The 14207-nt window shown below is 52.0% G+C and overlaps 1 protein-coding gene across 10 annotated transcripts in view; it reads right to left on the reverse strand.

Moving 5' to 3' along the window:
* Positions 1–14207, reverse strand: part of EIF4G3 (eukaryotic translation initiation factor 4 gamma 3) — a 129788-nt gene that overhangs the window by 92043 nt on the left and 23538 nt on the right. For 6 of the 10 annotated variants that reach the window (XM_035344972.1, XM_035344971.1, XM_035344970.1 and 3 more), the window contains exon 2: positions 1873–1948. The gene's annotated coding sequence lies outside the window, so the exon portion shown is untranslated. Of the gene's footprint in view, positions 1–1872; positions 1949–6962; positions 7010–14207 lie in introns of those variants that run through there. The other 4 variants (XM_035344968.1, XM_035344965.1, XM_035344964.1 and 1 more) reach the window with 1 other exon arrangement.

Consider the following 14207-nt stretch of genomic DNA (forward strand, 5'->3'; position numbering starts at 1 on the left):
CCGTGCACACCTCTGTGCCACATGGCTTTTGCAACATGCTATGTACGTACATAAATTCAACTGAAAATAACCGATGTTGCAAGCCCAGACTTGAAAGTCACGACAGCGTTACTCATGAGATCAAGTGGGGGGAGCTGTGATGAATGAATTTCTTGAATTCCTCCGACCATGTGCCTCCTCCAGCCTAATTCAGCTTTTCTAGGACTTACTCGAGATTTGCAACCTGCCAAGGGCTGCAAATAAAAGCCTGAACGGAACCTAGCTGTGAAATTTCTCTCCTTTCCCTAAAACAGGGAATTTTCTTTCAAACTTGTGTTTTCTTAAAGCATAAACCAAGAGATTCCCAGCCCTGGCTTCTATTCTTGTAACATACAAGGAGTGATATTCTTCCACGCCGAAAAGCTATTTTAGGTCATTCTTCACAGTTACTTTTATATTTTACATCAATTTGAATTTTTACAGTCATATTTTCCCACAGGCAACCGAATTATATCTTCGCAGAGGGAAGAGCTGAAAAAATAAATCTTTTTTCCCCAAAATGGGATTCAGGTATTTTTAAAGTGTTTTTTAAGTGTTGTGTGGGGTATATAAAGGATAATAGGGAGCAATTTATTACCAGCGCTTGCACATTTATGGCCCGTGCCTTCGGCTGTTTGACACGCGTTACGCACACGCGCGCGGGTTTGGTGCTGGTATCGAGCACGGAGCGCCCGCGAGGCGCTAGCGAAGACCAAAAGCAGTCGGCAGCTCGAGCCTGCCGAGGGGCCACAGACCTTGGATCCCAAAACCCTCCTGCAAGCCGCAGCCGACCTCTCCTGCTCACCCACAGGGAAACCCGCTGCTGGCAGTGACCACGAGCGCCCCGAGCCCCTGCTGCAGCCATCGCCCCCGGGCCCTACGGGACACGGCTGAGCACCGAGAGGCCAGCACCGAGCCCGTCCCTGCAGCCCGGGGAGGAGAGGGCCAAAAGGCCCTCACGGAGGACCCGGAGCCGGGAACCCCTCGCTGGTCACCGAGGGGAATGAGGGGAAGGAGAAGGCCTTGGGCGGCAGCTTCTGTTTGTCTGTAAGCAGCTTGAGTTAACCGCACAAACATGGGGAGTTTCTTGCATCTACAGCTTTTCTTCCTGTTTTCCAAATAATTAAAAGAGCAGCTTAACAGTGGGTTTTGGCATTAAAAATATTTGCAGTATCCCACCAGAAAAGCAAAACATTACTTTCCCATGGCTGTGCTGATTTAGCAAAGCTTATAAATAACACCGGGCTTCCAGCTATTACCATTTGGAAAAAAAAGAACTGAATAAAGGAAAATGGTATCATATGCTCACAAATAAACATCACTACATTTCTAAGCTAAATTTCCTCGAGAATCAAGCTTTATAAACAATCACGTCGGACGGTGAGCCAGAAGCACCTATCCCAGATACGCAGTCTACGATCAAAACATTCCTTTCTCTGTGTAACTTTAAATGGAGCATTTAACATGAAAAACAAATCTCTTCTTGATTGTTTTTCTGATAAGATACCCGTAGAAAGGTGCAGCCGCTACCACACTCCAACAGGACAGAGTTCAAGAAGCAGGAGGCAGAGAAGCTGGAGCCAACGGGCAGAAAACGTCTCCAGGAACATTTTCGTTCAAGTGCAACCTCACCCCTAGATCTGCTAAATGAAACTAGACACTTAACAGAAAAGGAATGGACCCCAGAGTCCTAAAGGCATTTTGTTTTCCTACTGGCCCTTGTCCACCATCATTGACTTTAGGAGGTGAAAAAATGTGGATTATTTTTTTAAATACACGTAATTCCCTCGTGTTTGGAGAGCGCGCTGCCGGCCAGAGCGACAGGAGGCGGAGGGGGCCCGCGCAGATACTCACAGTGCTGTACACAGCGGAGACGGTCGGAGTGAAGATCCGGTCCTCGAGGGGCTGCTGAACAGGACCTCGGGGGATTCTGCAACACAGCAGGTTAAGGAAAGCAACAGTGGAGGAAGGGGCGCGTTTCAGGATGCGCACCCAGGGAACCGTCCGTCACGGCAGGGGGCCCCTTCCGCGCGCAGGCAGGCAGCCAAAGCCCCGGCACCCACAGGCAGCCGGGCAGCCACGAGCCCTCAGCCCTGCCCAGAGGGGACGGGTGTCCACAGGACCGATGCCACCGACACCCAGAGCCAGAGCTGCCGCCAGCCAGCGAGCCGTCGAACACTCTACAAAGTCTTGGGCCTGTCGAGAGAACCCCCCCGCTCCGGTCGGCTGGGGTTTGGTTTTTTGGTTTGGTTTTTGTTGGTGGTTTTTTTCTTGTCTTTTTTTGAAAGAGTAAGGGAAAAAAACCCAAACCCGCCAACCCTCCACATTCAGCGAGACAAACCCTGCTGACCAGCACGGCATTTTCTGACAAAGGCACAGCCTGTTTTGCTAACCGCGCTGGAATTGCGTTATAATTGTTTCCTTGTTTGCCTCTCTTCAACCAGCAACTCCTTTCCTCGTCCACCCACCAAAACTGCTTCTAAAAAGGGTTTAAGTAGATTTTGAGTTCTGATGCTACGTAAAGGCAAATTGCAGCCGTTTCCTCAAACTGGAAAGGTGTTGTGGGAATCCAGGAGAAAAAATAAGGGAAAGCCACCATTTAACAAACAAAAAAGCTAGAATCCACTTTAATTGTGGAAAGAAGCAAATGAGGGGATGCAAGTATATGAAAAGCCTCCTCACCTAGCTAACACCGTGGGGCCTTGGGTCTGGCAGACGTCTACCCAATGCCACTCGCTGTCACAAGGAAGCCACGCTCAACTCTCCAGCAAGTGTTCCAGTAAAAGCCGTGTCAGATTTCACTTTTTTCCTGTTTACCTTTGATACATCAAGTCTCCTGGAAAACGCACACAGCCTGATGGAACAAACCTCTTGCACACACACCAGAAATCACACGTCAACGTAACGGGGGATGCCCCAGCGTCACAGCCCTTGTGTGTCCCACTTCTTTCCTTCTCAAAGGGGGAAGAAAAAACAAAACCACCACAATTGTTGAGTTTAGGTAAAATGAGAAAAAGCGAAAATTAGTTAGATTTTCAAGCTAACTTCCAGGTTGTCTCGCAGGAGCCCTCCCCGTGTGCTACAAACGTGAGCTCCGTGCAAACCTGCTGCCCAAACCTCTGCAGGGAGCAGCACCGCAGCAGCGACACTGCCGGTGCTGACGAGGCTCGATGGTGAGCGAGGCATCGAAATCCCACCTGCTCCCCTCCTCAGGACGCACGAAATGTTACGGCCGAAGGCCGGACTGCTCGGACGCAACCTGCTGACCTGCTCCGCAGTTTCAGCCGTTTGCAGCAGTCCCAGCCAAGTCTCCTCCTCGTAGACCAGAGCTAAGGCAGCGCGGGACCGGCTACCGCCACTCCACTGCACTGCCGATCGCGTCGCATGAGGGCCAGCCCTCATCAAGCAGGCTGAAAGGTTTGGTTTTAAAGACATCCTGATTTTGTTACACGTTAATTTAACGTTCCAAGGACAGGCGCGATGAAAAGCCTGCGTTAGAGGATTACGCACAGAAAGGCGGCCGTCTGACCTCACAGCCCCGCCGCACGTTAGGTAACGTCCCCGTTAAAGCCCGGCAGGTGTAGGGCAGCACGCCCACGGCCAGCACCGACCGAGAGAACGGGAGAGAAGAATCTGGCACCGCTGGTTCCCAAGGCAGTGCTCAGCCTACATCTCTTTTTTTTTAATGAGTGCAAGAATTTATTTGCAGTGTCTGAGGCTTCTCTTCAATTTGCAGACTTGCCAACTCATGCGTAAATGGTACCATTTGATGAAATAAAGAGGTTTTATCAAGTATATTCAGCGTCTGTCTCCTGGCCTTACATCCCCGACGCTTTGACTTTGTGAAAGCCGTGAGCCACGGCCATCCCGAGAGAGAACTGCCACTCCTCCTCCCTGCAGCTCCGGGGCATCTGTGACACTGGACAAGGAGGAAGAGCCGCGGAGCTCCTGCTGAAAGGTCCACGTGTCCCGCTGCGGGGTGCAGAACAGAAACCCACAACTGTTCGGCTACCTGCTGTCGCCATACCCTGCACAGCTGCGAGCCACCTTCTGAGAAGGGCAGAGGCACGGCTTTAAACGCTGCCCTTCTGTCACAGCTGAGATTTCCCATCTGGAGGCAGTTCTGACAACCAACTGAGCAATGTCCACCTCACACGGGATCGTTCCCAAGTTTGGAAAACCTGTTTCATCCTCAAGAAGGCTGGGATTTATTTTCTGATTTTAGAACTTATATAAGCCAGGGGAAAATAATCTTCTTTGAGCACAGTAACCTCGCTTTTTGCACCCAGGAAGAGAGCTGCCCTGTGGGGTCAGCAAGTCAGATGAATTTTCAGAGTCTGGGGAGCCATTTAAGATCACTTCTGGAAGGTGCTGATCCTCAACAGATTGAAAAAAGACCTCTCAGTCCTGTTGGTGAAGGACTCGACCTGGACACGAGACCAACGAGACAAAAATGCCTTAAGTTCCACTAAGCCTTCATGAGATACGATGGGTGAAGAAAGCGATCATTTCCAGCACCTGCCTTCTGGCACCTCCAGACACTCTGCAAACAGCCAGGCCTGACCGGCTTCCCTGCAGCTTCCCTGCAAGCCCCCGGAGCTGCACTTCGGCCCCTGGGCAGCCGGGGCCACCTTCCCTCCCCTCGCGGGGCTGCAGCCTGGGGCACTCAGTACCAGTTGGAGCCTTTTCAGGAGAAACAAGCCAGAGGAGCCAGAGGAGCTGTGCCGATGATGAGCAGATTTGTGCTAACGAGGCTGGGTTTTGGTTGTTGTTTTTCTTCTTCCCAGAGAAGTGGGTTAAAAGGGACAGCATGGGAGCCTCTGCCACGGGACGTGAATGGGTCGCAGCAGGCAGGTGGGAAGTGAAGCCTCATCCAGCAGCAGTCACATCCACGCCTACGTGCAGCTTCGGAGGCAGGACATCGTGCTCTGGAGACACCCTTCTTCTTTCACTACCTGGAGAATTCAGCTCCCTTCGCCACAGCCGAGAGACCCCCAGGCTGCTATGCTGCACAGCCCACGTGGACGCTGTCCCCCTGCTGCCCCCATCAAGGCGTTACGGTATCACCCAGCCTGGCTCCTTACTGCAGAGCTTAAATAACCACGGCATAAATACAACAGGGCTATGTTGAATAATTCAGGCAGCTCTTTCATGTTACTATTCTGGCACGGTTATATCCGATTCAGGAGGATCCTGCGCCTTCCCTCCTCCTCTGCCCCCCCCAGATCCTTGCCACCCACGTCCCCCTCTTCAGCTGCTCGATTCAACTATTTGTGCAGCCGCATCTCCGAAACGATCCGCTGCACACCAGGAGGGTGGGACGGGGGTGGCGGAACGGCAAAGCTGAACCCAAACCTCACGCCGTTGTCACGGATCCTTCCGTTACTGCAGGGAGCAAAGACGAGGCTGGCGAGCAGGAGCGCTGAAAGGCAGGCGGATGGGAAGGGGGAACCTCTTCAGCCACATCTGGACAGGTTAGTGCAGAGCTACAGCCTCTGCTTCTCGTGCTTCCGCCGGGCTGAGCCACCCTCTACAGCTCTCCCTCCTCCATCAGCATCGCGCCAGAAACCGGGGGAGCCAGCAGGGCGCCAGGCAGCAGTGAGCTCCGACGGCATTCTCTCCGCTGCCGGATGGGGCTCATTACCTCATGAAATACATCTATGAAAATCCACGCAAGGCAGATACCTCTGGCAGATTAACCAAGGCGGGCGCAGATGCAGTGGGAGTTCCACCCAGTCCCCATCTGGCTGCAGCAGTGATTACAAGCTGGGGAATTTCAGGAGCTATTAAAGATCCAGTGGGAGAAGGCAGGCAAAAGATTGCAATGCCATTTGGAAACAAAGCGGAATTTTTCTTGAAACCAAAATTCTCCGTAAAAGGAGGACAGTGTCTTTTAATTAGCCAGAACCACACACTGAGGACAGCGAGAACGTGCGGCTTCTCCGTAAGGCGATTAAAAACCCCCGGCAGAAGCGCTGTCAGCTGGAGCGCTCGGAGACACCGACAAACGCACAGCACCTCAACAAGAGTCAGCAGGAATTTCTTGCAGCAATCTCCCCCTCGTTGTCTTGCTCTAATAACGCCACAAAACCGAAATACCGCAAGATCCTGTGTGCTTCCACGTCCAGGCAATGAACAGCCTGAAAACAGGTACCACGGCACAGAACAGCTTTCGCCAGTTTCTCTGCTCCGTTGGTCTTCCCAGGACCGAAAGGGGGGGGTGGGGGGGTAACACTATTCTGGTTGTTCTCCAGAACAGATTCATTTTCCCTCAAACGGCGCTTCTCACCTAACCTCACTTTCAGCAGCTAAGAGGTATTTTATCCTTAGCACTCCCTGATACCCCCTTCCCTCTCTTCCAGCTTCCTGTTAGAAGCACACAGCTTCTCACGTGAATAAAGGTATCTGCAAGGCCCCAAGGGCACGTATGCAAACACGCACACGGAAACATTCCAGAACTAATGACTTTTATCCTCAAGTCTTCCACCCGCTCCCCCGGGGTTACACAACCCCGATGCGTGTTCCCGCCTGCACCAAAACCCCGCGTTAAGCGGCTGAAAAAGCCGAGATAAAGCTATCGGGTGAGATGACGGAAGGGCAAGAAACCACACCAAATTCAAGCCCTCGGCACTTCTTTCAGCATTTTGGTACAAGGAATTTGTAGGAACTCCTTCACGCAGGGAGATACTGGGACGGCACGGAGCTGGTAAAGGGGCGCAGCTCCCTCCTGTCGCCCCTTCTCTATTTAAGGCCCACTTAAAAGGCTGGAGGGAACACGCCAGCAGCACACGCACCCCGTTCCGTGGGTTCAGGAACCCCGTGCCTGACTTAAAGGGTGAAAAGGGAGAGCAGCAGCTGGCTGGCACACCCTCAGCATCCCCTCCTTGCCCCCCTGCCTCCCCCCAGTGCAGGGGGGGCCTTTTGGGGGGCACGCTCCCCCTTACCTGCGGTGAGCTCGGCTCGGGGCTGCCTCTGCCAGGCGCGCTGCCTCCCGCCGGCACGGCCCCGCTGCAGGGGTCCCTCCGCCCCGGCACTGCACGCTCCGGGGACGAGCAGGAGCCGGCCGTGCTCTGCTCAGCACGCTCACACAGCGCAGAATCAAAGCGGGCTGGCGTCTTCAGAAAGCGAGCGTAAGCTAAGGAGGGAAATTCACCCACCGCGCGCTGCAAACAGGAATCCCGCGGCCCTGCAGTGTTCTGGGGTTGCAGAGCTGGGAACCCTTCGATGCTCCCTGTCGGAAGGAGAACTGACTCACAGCACAAGCTCCTCACTTAAAAGATTTTGCAAATCATTTCTCTTTGCTTCCTGCTCCAAAGTAACTGCTTGCTACACCAAAGCAGTTACAAAGGCAGCAGCAGGCACCAGCACAAACACGTTTGTTTAGCGAGTACTTCATGAATCAATTTTCCCTTCAAAATCAGCTCTCCTGACAGGCTGCCTTTCAGAAGCAAGGAAAGGAAACCCAGCGCCACTACAGCCTTTGTAAACAACAGCCCCTACCAAGTGACGTGCCACGTTAAGCACAGGGCAAACAACGCTGATCACAGCGGTGCCACCCACCCTCTCTGCGACCAAACACTGCAAACCTCACCCAAGGAACAGTCAAGATGCAACACAAACGATTCTAAACTTTGGCAACGCCAGGATCACCGCTGCCCACAGCCACAGCTCAGTCCCGTGTGTGTGCAGGATCAAGCCCCTGATTCCCCGAGCGACGCTGGTTTCCCCCTGCTGTCCCTGCCTTCCTCGCCCCTCCAGCTGTCTGGCAGAAACCTAGCACCTCATGCACGTCACAGCCACGCAGCCTTACTAATAAGAAACGTCAGACAGTTAACATCACAAAAATCAAAGCCAGCCACGGTTCAACTACCCTGGGGAATGTTTAAAGGCTTCGCGAGAACCGACGAGTGCTCAGCCTCTCGTAACCCTCCCACTGCTTGCCTCCGGTGGCGCTTCCAGCCCTGAGAAACGCACGCTGCCGGGCGTGCGACAGCCCCTGCCTGCACGGATCTGCTTCTGGGGTGATGTGGGCTTTGTTTGGCTGGCTGCGAGTTTTTTGCTGGCACGTTCCTTCTGGGGGGCCGTGCCTACCAGCCAAAGCCCAGACGAGCAGTCCGTGTGTTAAGGCAGTGGTTGCATCTGGTTTTCTTAGACGGCTTCAGCTTGTCTCGCGCATTAGATGTCAAAATGAAGTATGATGCAGAGCGCTGGGTGCATCACAGGTCATAAGGGAACGGAGCATCGCTGCTTCAGTGCTTTGTGTTTACTGTTATTTTAGTGGGGAAAAACACAAAGAACTTTTTTCTGGCATGAGCACCCAGAAATATGGTCAAACGCTAAGAGCTGCAGGTGAAGAGTTCCTCACAAAGCCTTGTCGTCTTTACACCAATCCTTAATTCCAGCGTTACGGACATATTACTGACTAGTTAAATGCTTTAAAAAAATAAAAACACCTTACAAGATGTTTGTAAAATGGCAGCAGCAGAGTTTATGGTGGGGACGCTGCCTCAAATTAGTGAGCTCTGTAACGGAACATCATTACCGCCCTACGCGTGTAAATAGATGCAAACCATAAGCAGGATTCGCCGCCTTCTGTACTTACTTATAGCCAGAAGGATTTTAAGGCAAAAGCCATTATTAAGCTTGTTTCAACATTTTATGGCCTAGTATAAAGATCCTTACTGCAACATGCGGAGTCAATGTTCCCAGCTGAATTGCCATTTGTCAAACACATAAATTTTAAGTGGATCAATGAAGTGTTTGTGTAAACTACCTTTTTAATCCATCATGTTATTTTCTGTATTAAACAGTAATACCAGCATCTCTTTAAGTTTTCATTTACGAACTATTTTATGCTTGCAATAAATGCCTTAAATAAGCACGGCTTTGCCTTTGGTAACAGAAGCGTACTTACAGGAATACTGTTCCTGCGTGGCACCGTCTCACCGGTCCCTTACGAGCTGCAGTTGCCTCCTCTGAAATGACTGCCTGCAGGGCTCTCCTCGATCCCCGGCCGCGCTATCGGATACCGGGAAGCGATAAGGCTCCTCCGTCCCTCTTCAAAGCATCATCTCCCCAGAGATGTGTCCAGAACCAAGCGCTGCAAGCAACCAGGCCGCCGTTCCTTACCCCAGATTACGCTCAGTGAGTACTCTCCCTTTTAGCAGAACTTTTCTTGAAATTCACCTTAAGCTTTTTGCTTAACTACGTATCGTTAATCTCAGTTCTTGCTCTCCAGTAATCCCAAACACGTCCTCTCCCTTCTGCCTGCCACGTTAGCTGATCTGGGCTCACACTGAACCGAGCACAACAGGGCAGCAGCGAGGGGGTTCAGAAGGAAAGGGGCACACAGGTCCCCAGGAACCGCGACGGCCGCCGGGAGACGAGCTTCCCAAGGCTCCTCTGAAAATTACAGCCTGAAAAGAAAACATGACTTCACCGGCCTCCTGAGAGGCGCCATCTCCCTCTCCTTCTCCTGGCGTTGCCACCGCTCCTCCAGCTATCCGGACTGACCCCTGCTTCCTCGGGTTAACGCCGCGCGCTGCCCCGCTGACACGCGCTGCCCACGGACCGACCGCACGCGAGGCCGGCAGGCGAGGCCCACAGGCAGCGCTTCCTGCAGCCCAGCCGTGCTGCCCGCACCGCAGCGGCCCCGTTGGAGCACGCGGCCTACTTATACCCGGGCACACCTCCGCGTCCTCCAACTTACAGGCTCTTTAAAATACCCATTCCACAAAATCTGCCTTCCCGAGTTCGTTCTTCTACGCACGCCCACACCGCACCGTGCCCCTCACTCACCTCCCTGCCGCTCGCAATACGTCGCGCTGCGTTTTTTGCGCTAGCAATGCCTTCGCAACCCTTTTATTGCCAAGGCAGGACTCTGAGATCCTGCTTCCCGTCTGGCTAATCGTTAATGATGATGAATTACATCAAGCCTTTCGTCAATCTACGACGCAGCCCAGGCAACACCGCCGTGTACCACAGCACTTGGCTGCATAGCACCACCATTCCTTTCAGCCCTCGGTCCACGCGGGAAGCGTCTCACAGCCAAGCCCAACAGGAACGCTCGAGTGAGGCTGGGGGTAAGGTTACAGAAAAAAAAAAAAAAAAAAACCTTTGTTGCAAATTAGCTGTGTTTCCAGGATCTCATTCACTCCACGATGCTTTCAAATAAAAATGGGCAATATTAAGAGCACCAGCTGCAGGCAGCTGCAAGAGTTACACCTGCAGACAAGCACCTAATTATCTGGAGCTCATTACTTTCAGGCTCGGTTTTGCATCTCTAAATTAAAAAGAAGTGGAGACAGCTCACCAGCACGTAAATCATCCACAGACCTCAGCTCGCCCTGATGCATTTCGTTCAGCCTGCAAGGCGTCAGGAGGGAGTTACCAGGGGAGCTGCCAGCCGATGCACCCGGTCAGTGCAAACACAACAAGAACCCCATCAATTACGTTCCCCAACACACGTGCGTTTCTAAGGGCAACTTGATTTTGTTACTTCATCTCCGTCTTTTTCAACTGCAACCCAAGTGCTGAGGTAAGTCACTTATTTTTGACCTGGACAGTGTGTCTGGGGTGGAAAAATCCACCTCTGAGCCCTGTTCATCCTGCTGGGGCTTCCTGTAAGCGTGGTGTTTGTGGGACGGGGCTGGCAGCGGTGGCTGACGTGAGCAGCGTGCCTTTGTGTAACCACGAACTTTGTCCTGTGCCCATTCCTACCTACCACCTCACCTCCTGCGCTGCACGATGCTCCACACATCTGCATTCTCACGACGAAAGCCATTTCCTACCAGTGCTGCAGGGTCGGCAGGTTATGGATTAGCTACTCTGAATCTACTTCCTGGGACGTGTTAGTGCCCAAACAGGAGAAGCCTTCAAGATTTCTGATCAAGAGGCTCTTCCAGACATCCTCATGCTGAAGTAATTAGCGTTTTAGTGGCAGTTCACAAGTCAGAATAGCTCAGCTGCTTCTTCTAATGAGAAGATTTTATGCAGCTATTACACCCCTGCTATTCTCAGAAATGAGGCCCAGCTCTGACGTTTCTGTCACCCAAGCACTGATTTCTGCGGCCCTGACACAAACACAGCCTGCAGGCTGCCTGCCACTCACCTCTGGAAACGCTCCAGAACAAGACCACTTAACGCAGCCCTTCTCGTTATTACAACGAAACAGGAAACAAAACACAAACAACGCCACGCTCAAGTAAAACATCAGCTTCTGCTGACGACAGGGAAGCTCAGGGTAGCAAGATTTACTGCACAAGCGACTGAAGTTCCTGGCTCTTCTGTTCCACGTGGCTCTCGCAGCGCACGTCCTGCACCTCCACCACGTCGCTGGCTGGGGACCCGCCGCCAGCCCGACACGAAGTCCTGGTCCTACATCCAGCAGTTTCTCCACCAGCTCTTGTGGGGTGCACAGGCAGGGGAGGAAAAAAAGAAAAAAAGACTTCAAAGAGCCCCAAGCTTACAGTTGACAAGGCGATTTAGCCCAGCCTCGCCACCTGCACTGAGGTAACGCAGTTAGCGAGGTTAACATAGCGCTCTTGGCAACAGAAGGCTCAAGTCCTCGCGCTCTCATCCCTGCAGAGGTAACGCAGGAGGTCACTGTCATTCAGCCATCCTCCACACGAGACTCCTGCCCAGACACTGCTCCAGCGCGCACGGCCCCTGCCCTGCTAACAAGCAGCTCGTCTCCACCACAGCCACGGGGAACTTGGCAGTGCCCGCAGCATCACAAGGGGGGAGCACGGGACAGGACTGTCCAAAACCACCCCCAATGCTGGCTGCTACCCAGCTGCCTCCCTCTCACCGCGCAGGTGATTTCACACGGAGGTCCTCGCAGAAGGAAGCGGCGCTGGGACCGGAGGATGTCCCTGCAGGTCTCCACCAGCTATTCTAAAACTCCTTGCTCAGGAGGCTCCAGCGTGTGCTCCTCCGGTGCGAGGAGTTATCTGGCACAGCTTTGAAAGAATAATTTAGCGGCAGCTTGTGAAATTGGCTGCACTCTGTTCTAAACTCCTGCGAGATACGGCGTATTATCTCAGATGCCGGGCCCAAGTCTCCATTAGCTGGAAAGCTCCCTTGAGGCAGGGACCAGGTTTCAGGCCAGGAGCTGCGGCACCAGCGGGCAGCGTGCCTGCACCCGGCACCGCAGCTCAGTGCGTGCCAGCAGGGGAAGCGTGTTCAGGCACTGGCCTCGTAGCAAGGAACCTCAGCGGCTGCACACGTGGCTATTTGACCCAGCGCTAAGGCTGCGGGTTCAATCTGATTTTGGGGGAAATATTAAAGCCTCTTTAATTCAGGAACAATTAAAGCATCCCCAAGTCACAACGCAAAAATACAGAGAAATGTAGATTTTTAAGCAGATTTACCTTGAAAGAATTTTCCATGGACGCCCAAAGCGCTGTGTGAGGCTTCCAGTTCTCACACCCCTATCCGTATAAAGAGCTCTCCTTCCATAATCTTCCATAATGCTTTAAGATGAAAGGTATCCCTCCCTCCCTGTTCCTCCCGTCATGTCACCCTCCGTCCTTCCCCATGCTCGCAGCAAGTAACGAGATTTCAATGCACTAAGACTTTTCCCAGCAAATTATGTTGTTCGATGGCAGGAGAGCTGCAATAACCGCTTCTGCTCCCACCACTCCGCTGCAGGAGCCAAGCACACCCGAGGTCAGCCCGTACCTGCACGGACAAGCAGAGCCCTTCTTTTTCAGGCGAGGAAAAGCTCACTTCATGCATTTCAAGTGCATTTATGCTGCCTGCTACCAGCAAATTAACTTTTAATTCCCCCAGACACTTCCGAAATACATTCCTTAAACACTGTACCAGAAGCAGCATTCAGGAGCGTCCGGAAGCTTTGCACCCATTTGAACGACGTCCTCCAGACATTTGCAACACCCAGAGTAAGGGGATTTTCTCCAAAAATCAAAACATTTCTTCTAACACACACACACAAGAGCCACCACCACCACCTGCGGCAGCTGGGTACCAAAGCTGCCAGCAGTTTTGCTGCCCTTGCCCTTGGCTCAGCACCGCCCGGTTAACGTCAGCTGCGCCTCTCTGCAGGGGGCACAGAGGATGGGCAGAGCCGCATCCACAGCCCCACGCTTCCCAGTCCAAATTCATCGCCTGATCATTAGCAACACGTGATCAGGAGGGGAAAAAAATCTACCTTGAGGCTAGGTAAATCTTCCATTTAATCTAAAGCACTTTGGTTAATCCCGTTTCCAAAAATAACTTCTAAGTATCAGCAGACCAGAGTGTAGCAAATTCTAAGATTCTGCAGAGAAAACTGAGTTTTTCCTAGGCAAAAGGAAGAAGTGCATTTTGTACAAGGGAAGAGCATCCCGATACAGCGGAACAATCCTCTTCAGAGACCATTTCAGCTAATTAAAGCTTACAGATGTCCAAGCTGAGCTAAGCTATTCACAACTTTTCACACGTAGTCACTGAATGGATTAATTGAAAATAGATACCCCAGAGTAGGAATCATTTGTAGGGAAAAAAAAAACAACACAACAACACTATTTCAAGATTTACTTAATTATTTCTACCTGAGTGCTTCTACAACACGCCCGCTACCTGATGCCTTGGTACAAGGATCCTTAGGCACCCAGCACTGGGTCCGTTTGTCGGAGAGGCTTCTCCAGCTCAGTGAAATATTGTGTGATCTCTCTTCACATTTTAAATAGAATCAGAAGTGATTGTATATACATCCTGTGAGGTTTTCCTCCAAATTTTAAGAGCGTATTGCCAAGATAAAGTATTTAGCAAGGTCAGCTATTTCATCAGTCATCTCTTCTTTTTTCTGACGCCGGCTTTCTTCCATCTCGCACCACAATCTTTGCCCACACCCCAGTCACAGCCAACAGCTCTCTTTAAGGGGAAACCCGGCTGGAAATCCCCAGCAGGATCTGCGGACCTTGAACCCTGATTCATTTAATCAAACTTGCTATAGCCTGAAGTACTCGGCCCTGTCTACATAAAAAGGCTTTTTGCTGTTTAAATGCACGCTTACATTTAGCTGCCTTGCACCAAACGTGCTCAGAGATGCTTCTTAGCATGTCCAGATGAACCAACAGGAGGCCTTTTAGTCAGCTGCAACAGAACGCATCCAAAGAGAAGCCTGCACCACCAGGACTACATCACATTTAAAAACTATCAGGACAAAAACCAACAACAACAACAAC

Source organism: Oxyura jamaicensis, chromosome 21 (genome assembly GCF_011077185.1).
Source record: "Oxyura jamaicensis isolate SHBP4307 breed ruddy duck chromosome 21, BPBGC_Ojam_1.0, whole genome shotgun sequence".
Lineage (NCBI taxonomy): Eukaryota > Metazoa > Chordata > Aves > Anseriformes > Anatidae > Oxyura > Oxyura jamaicensis.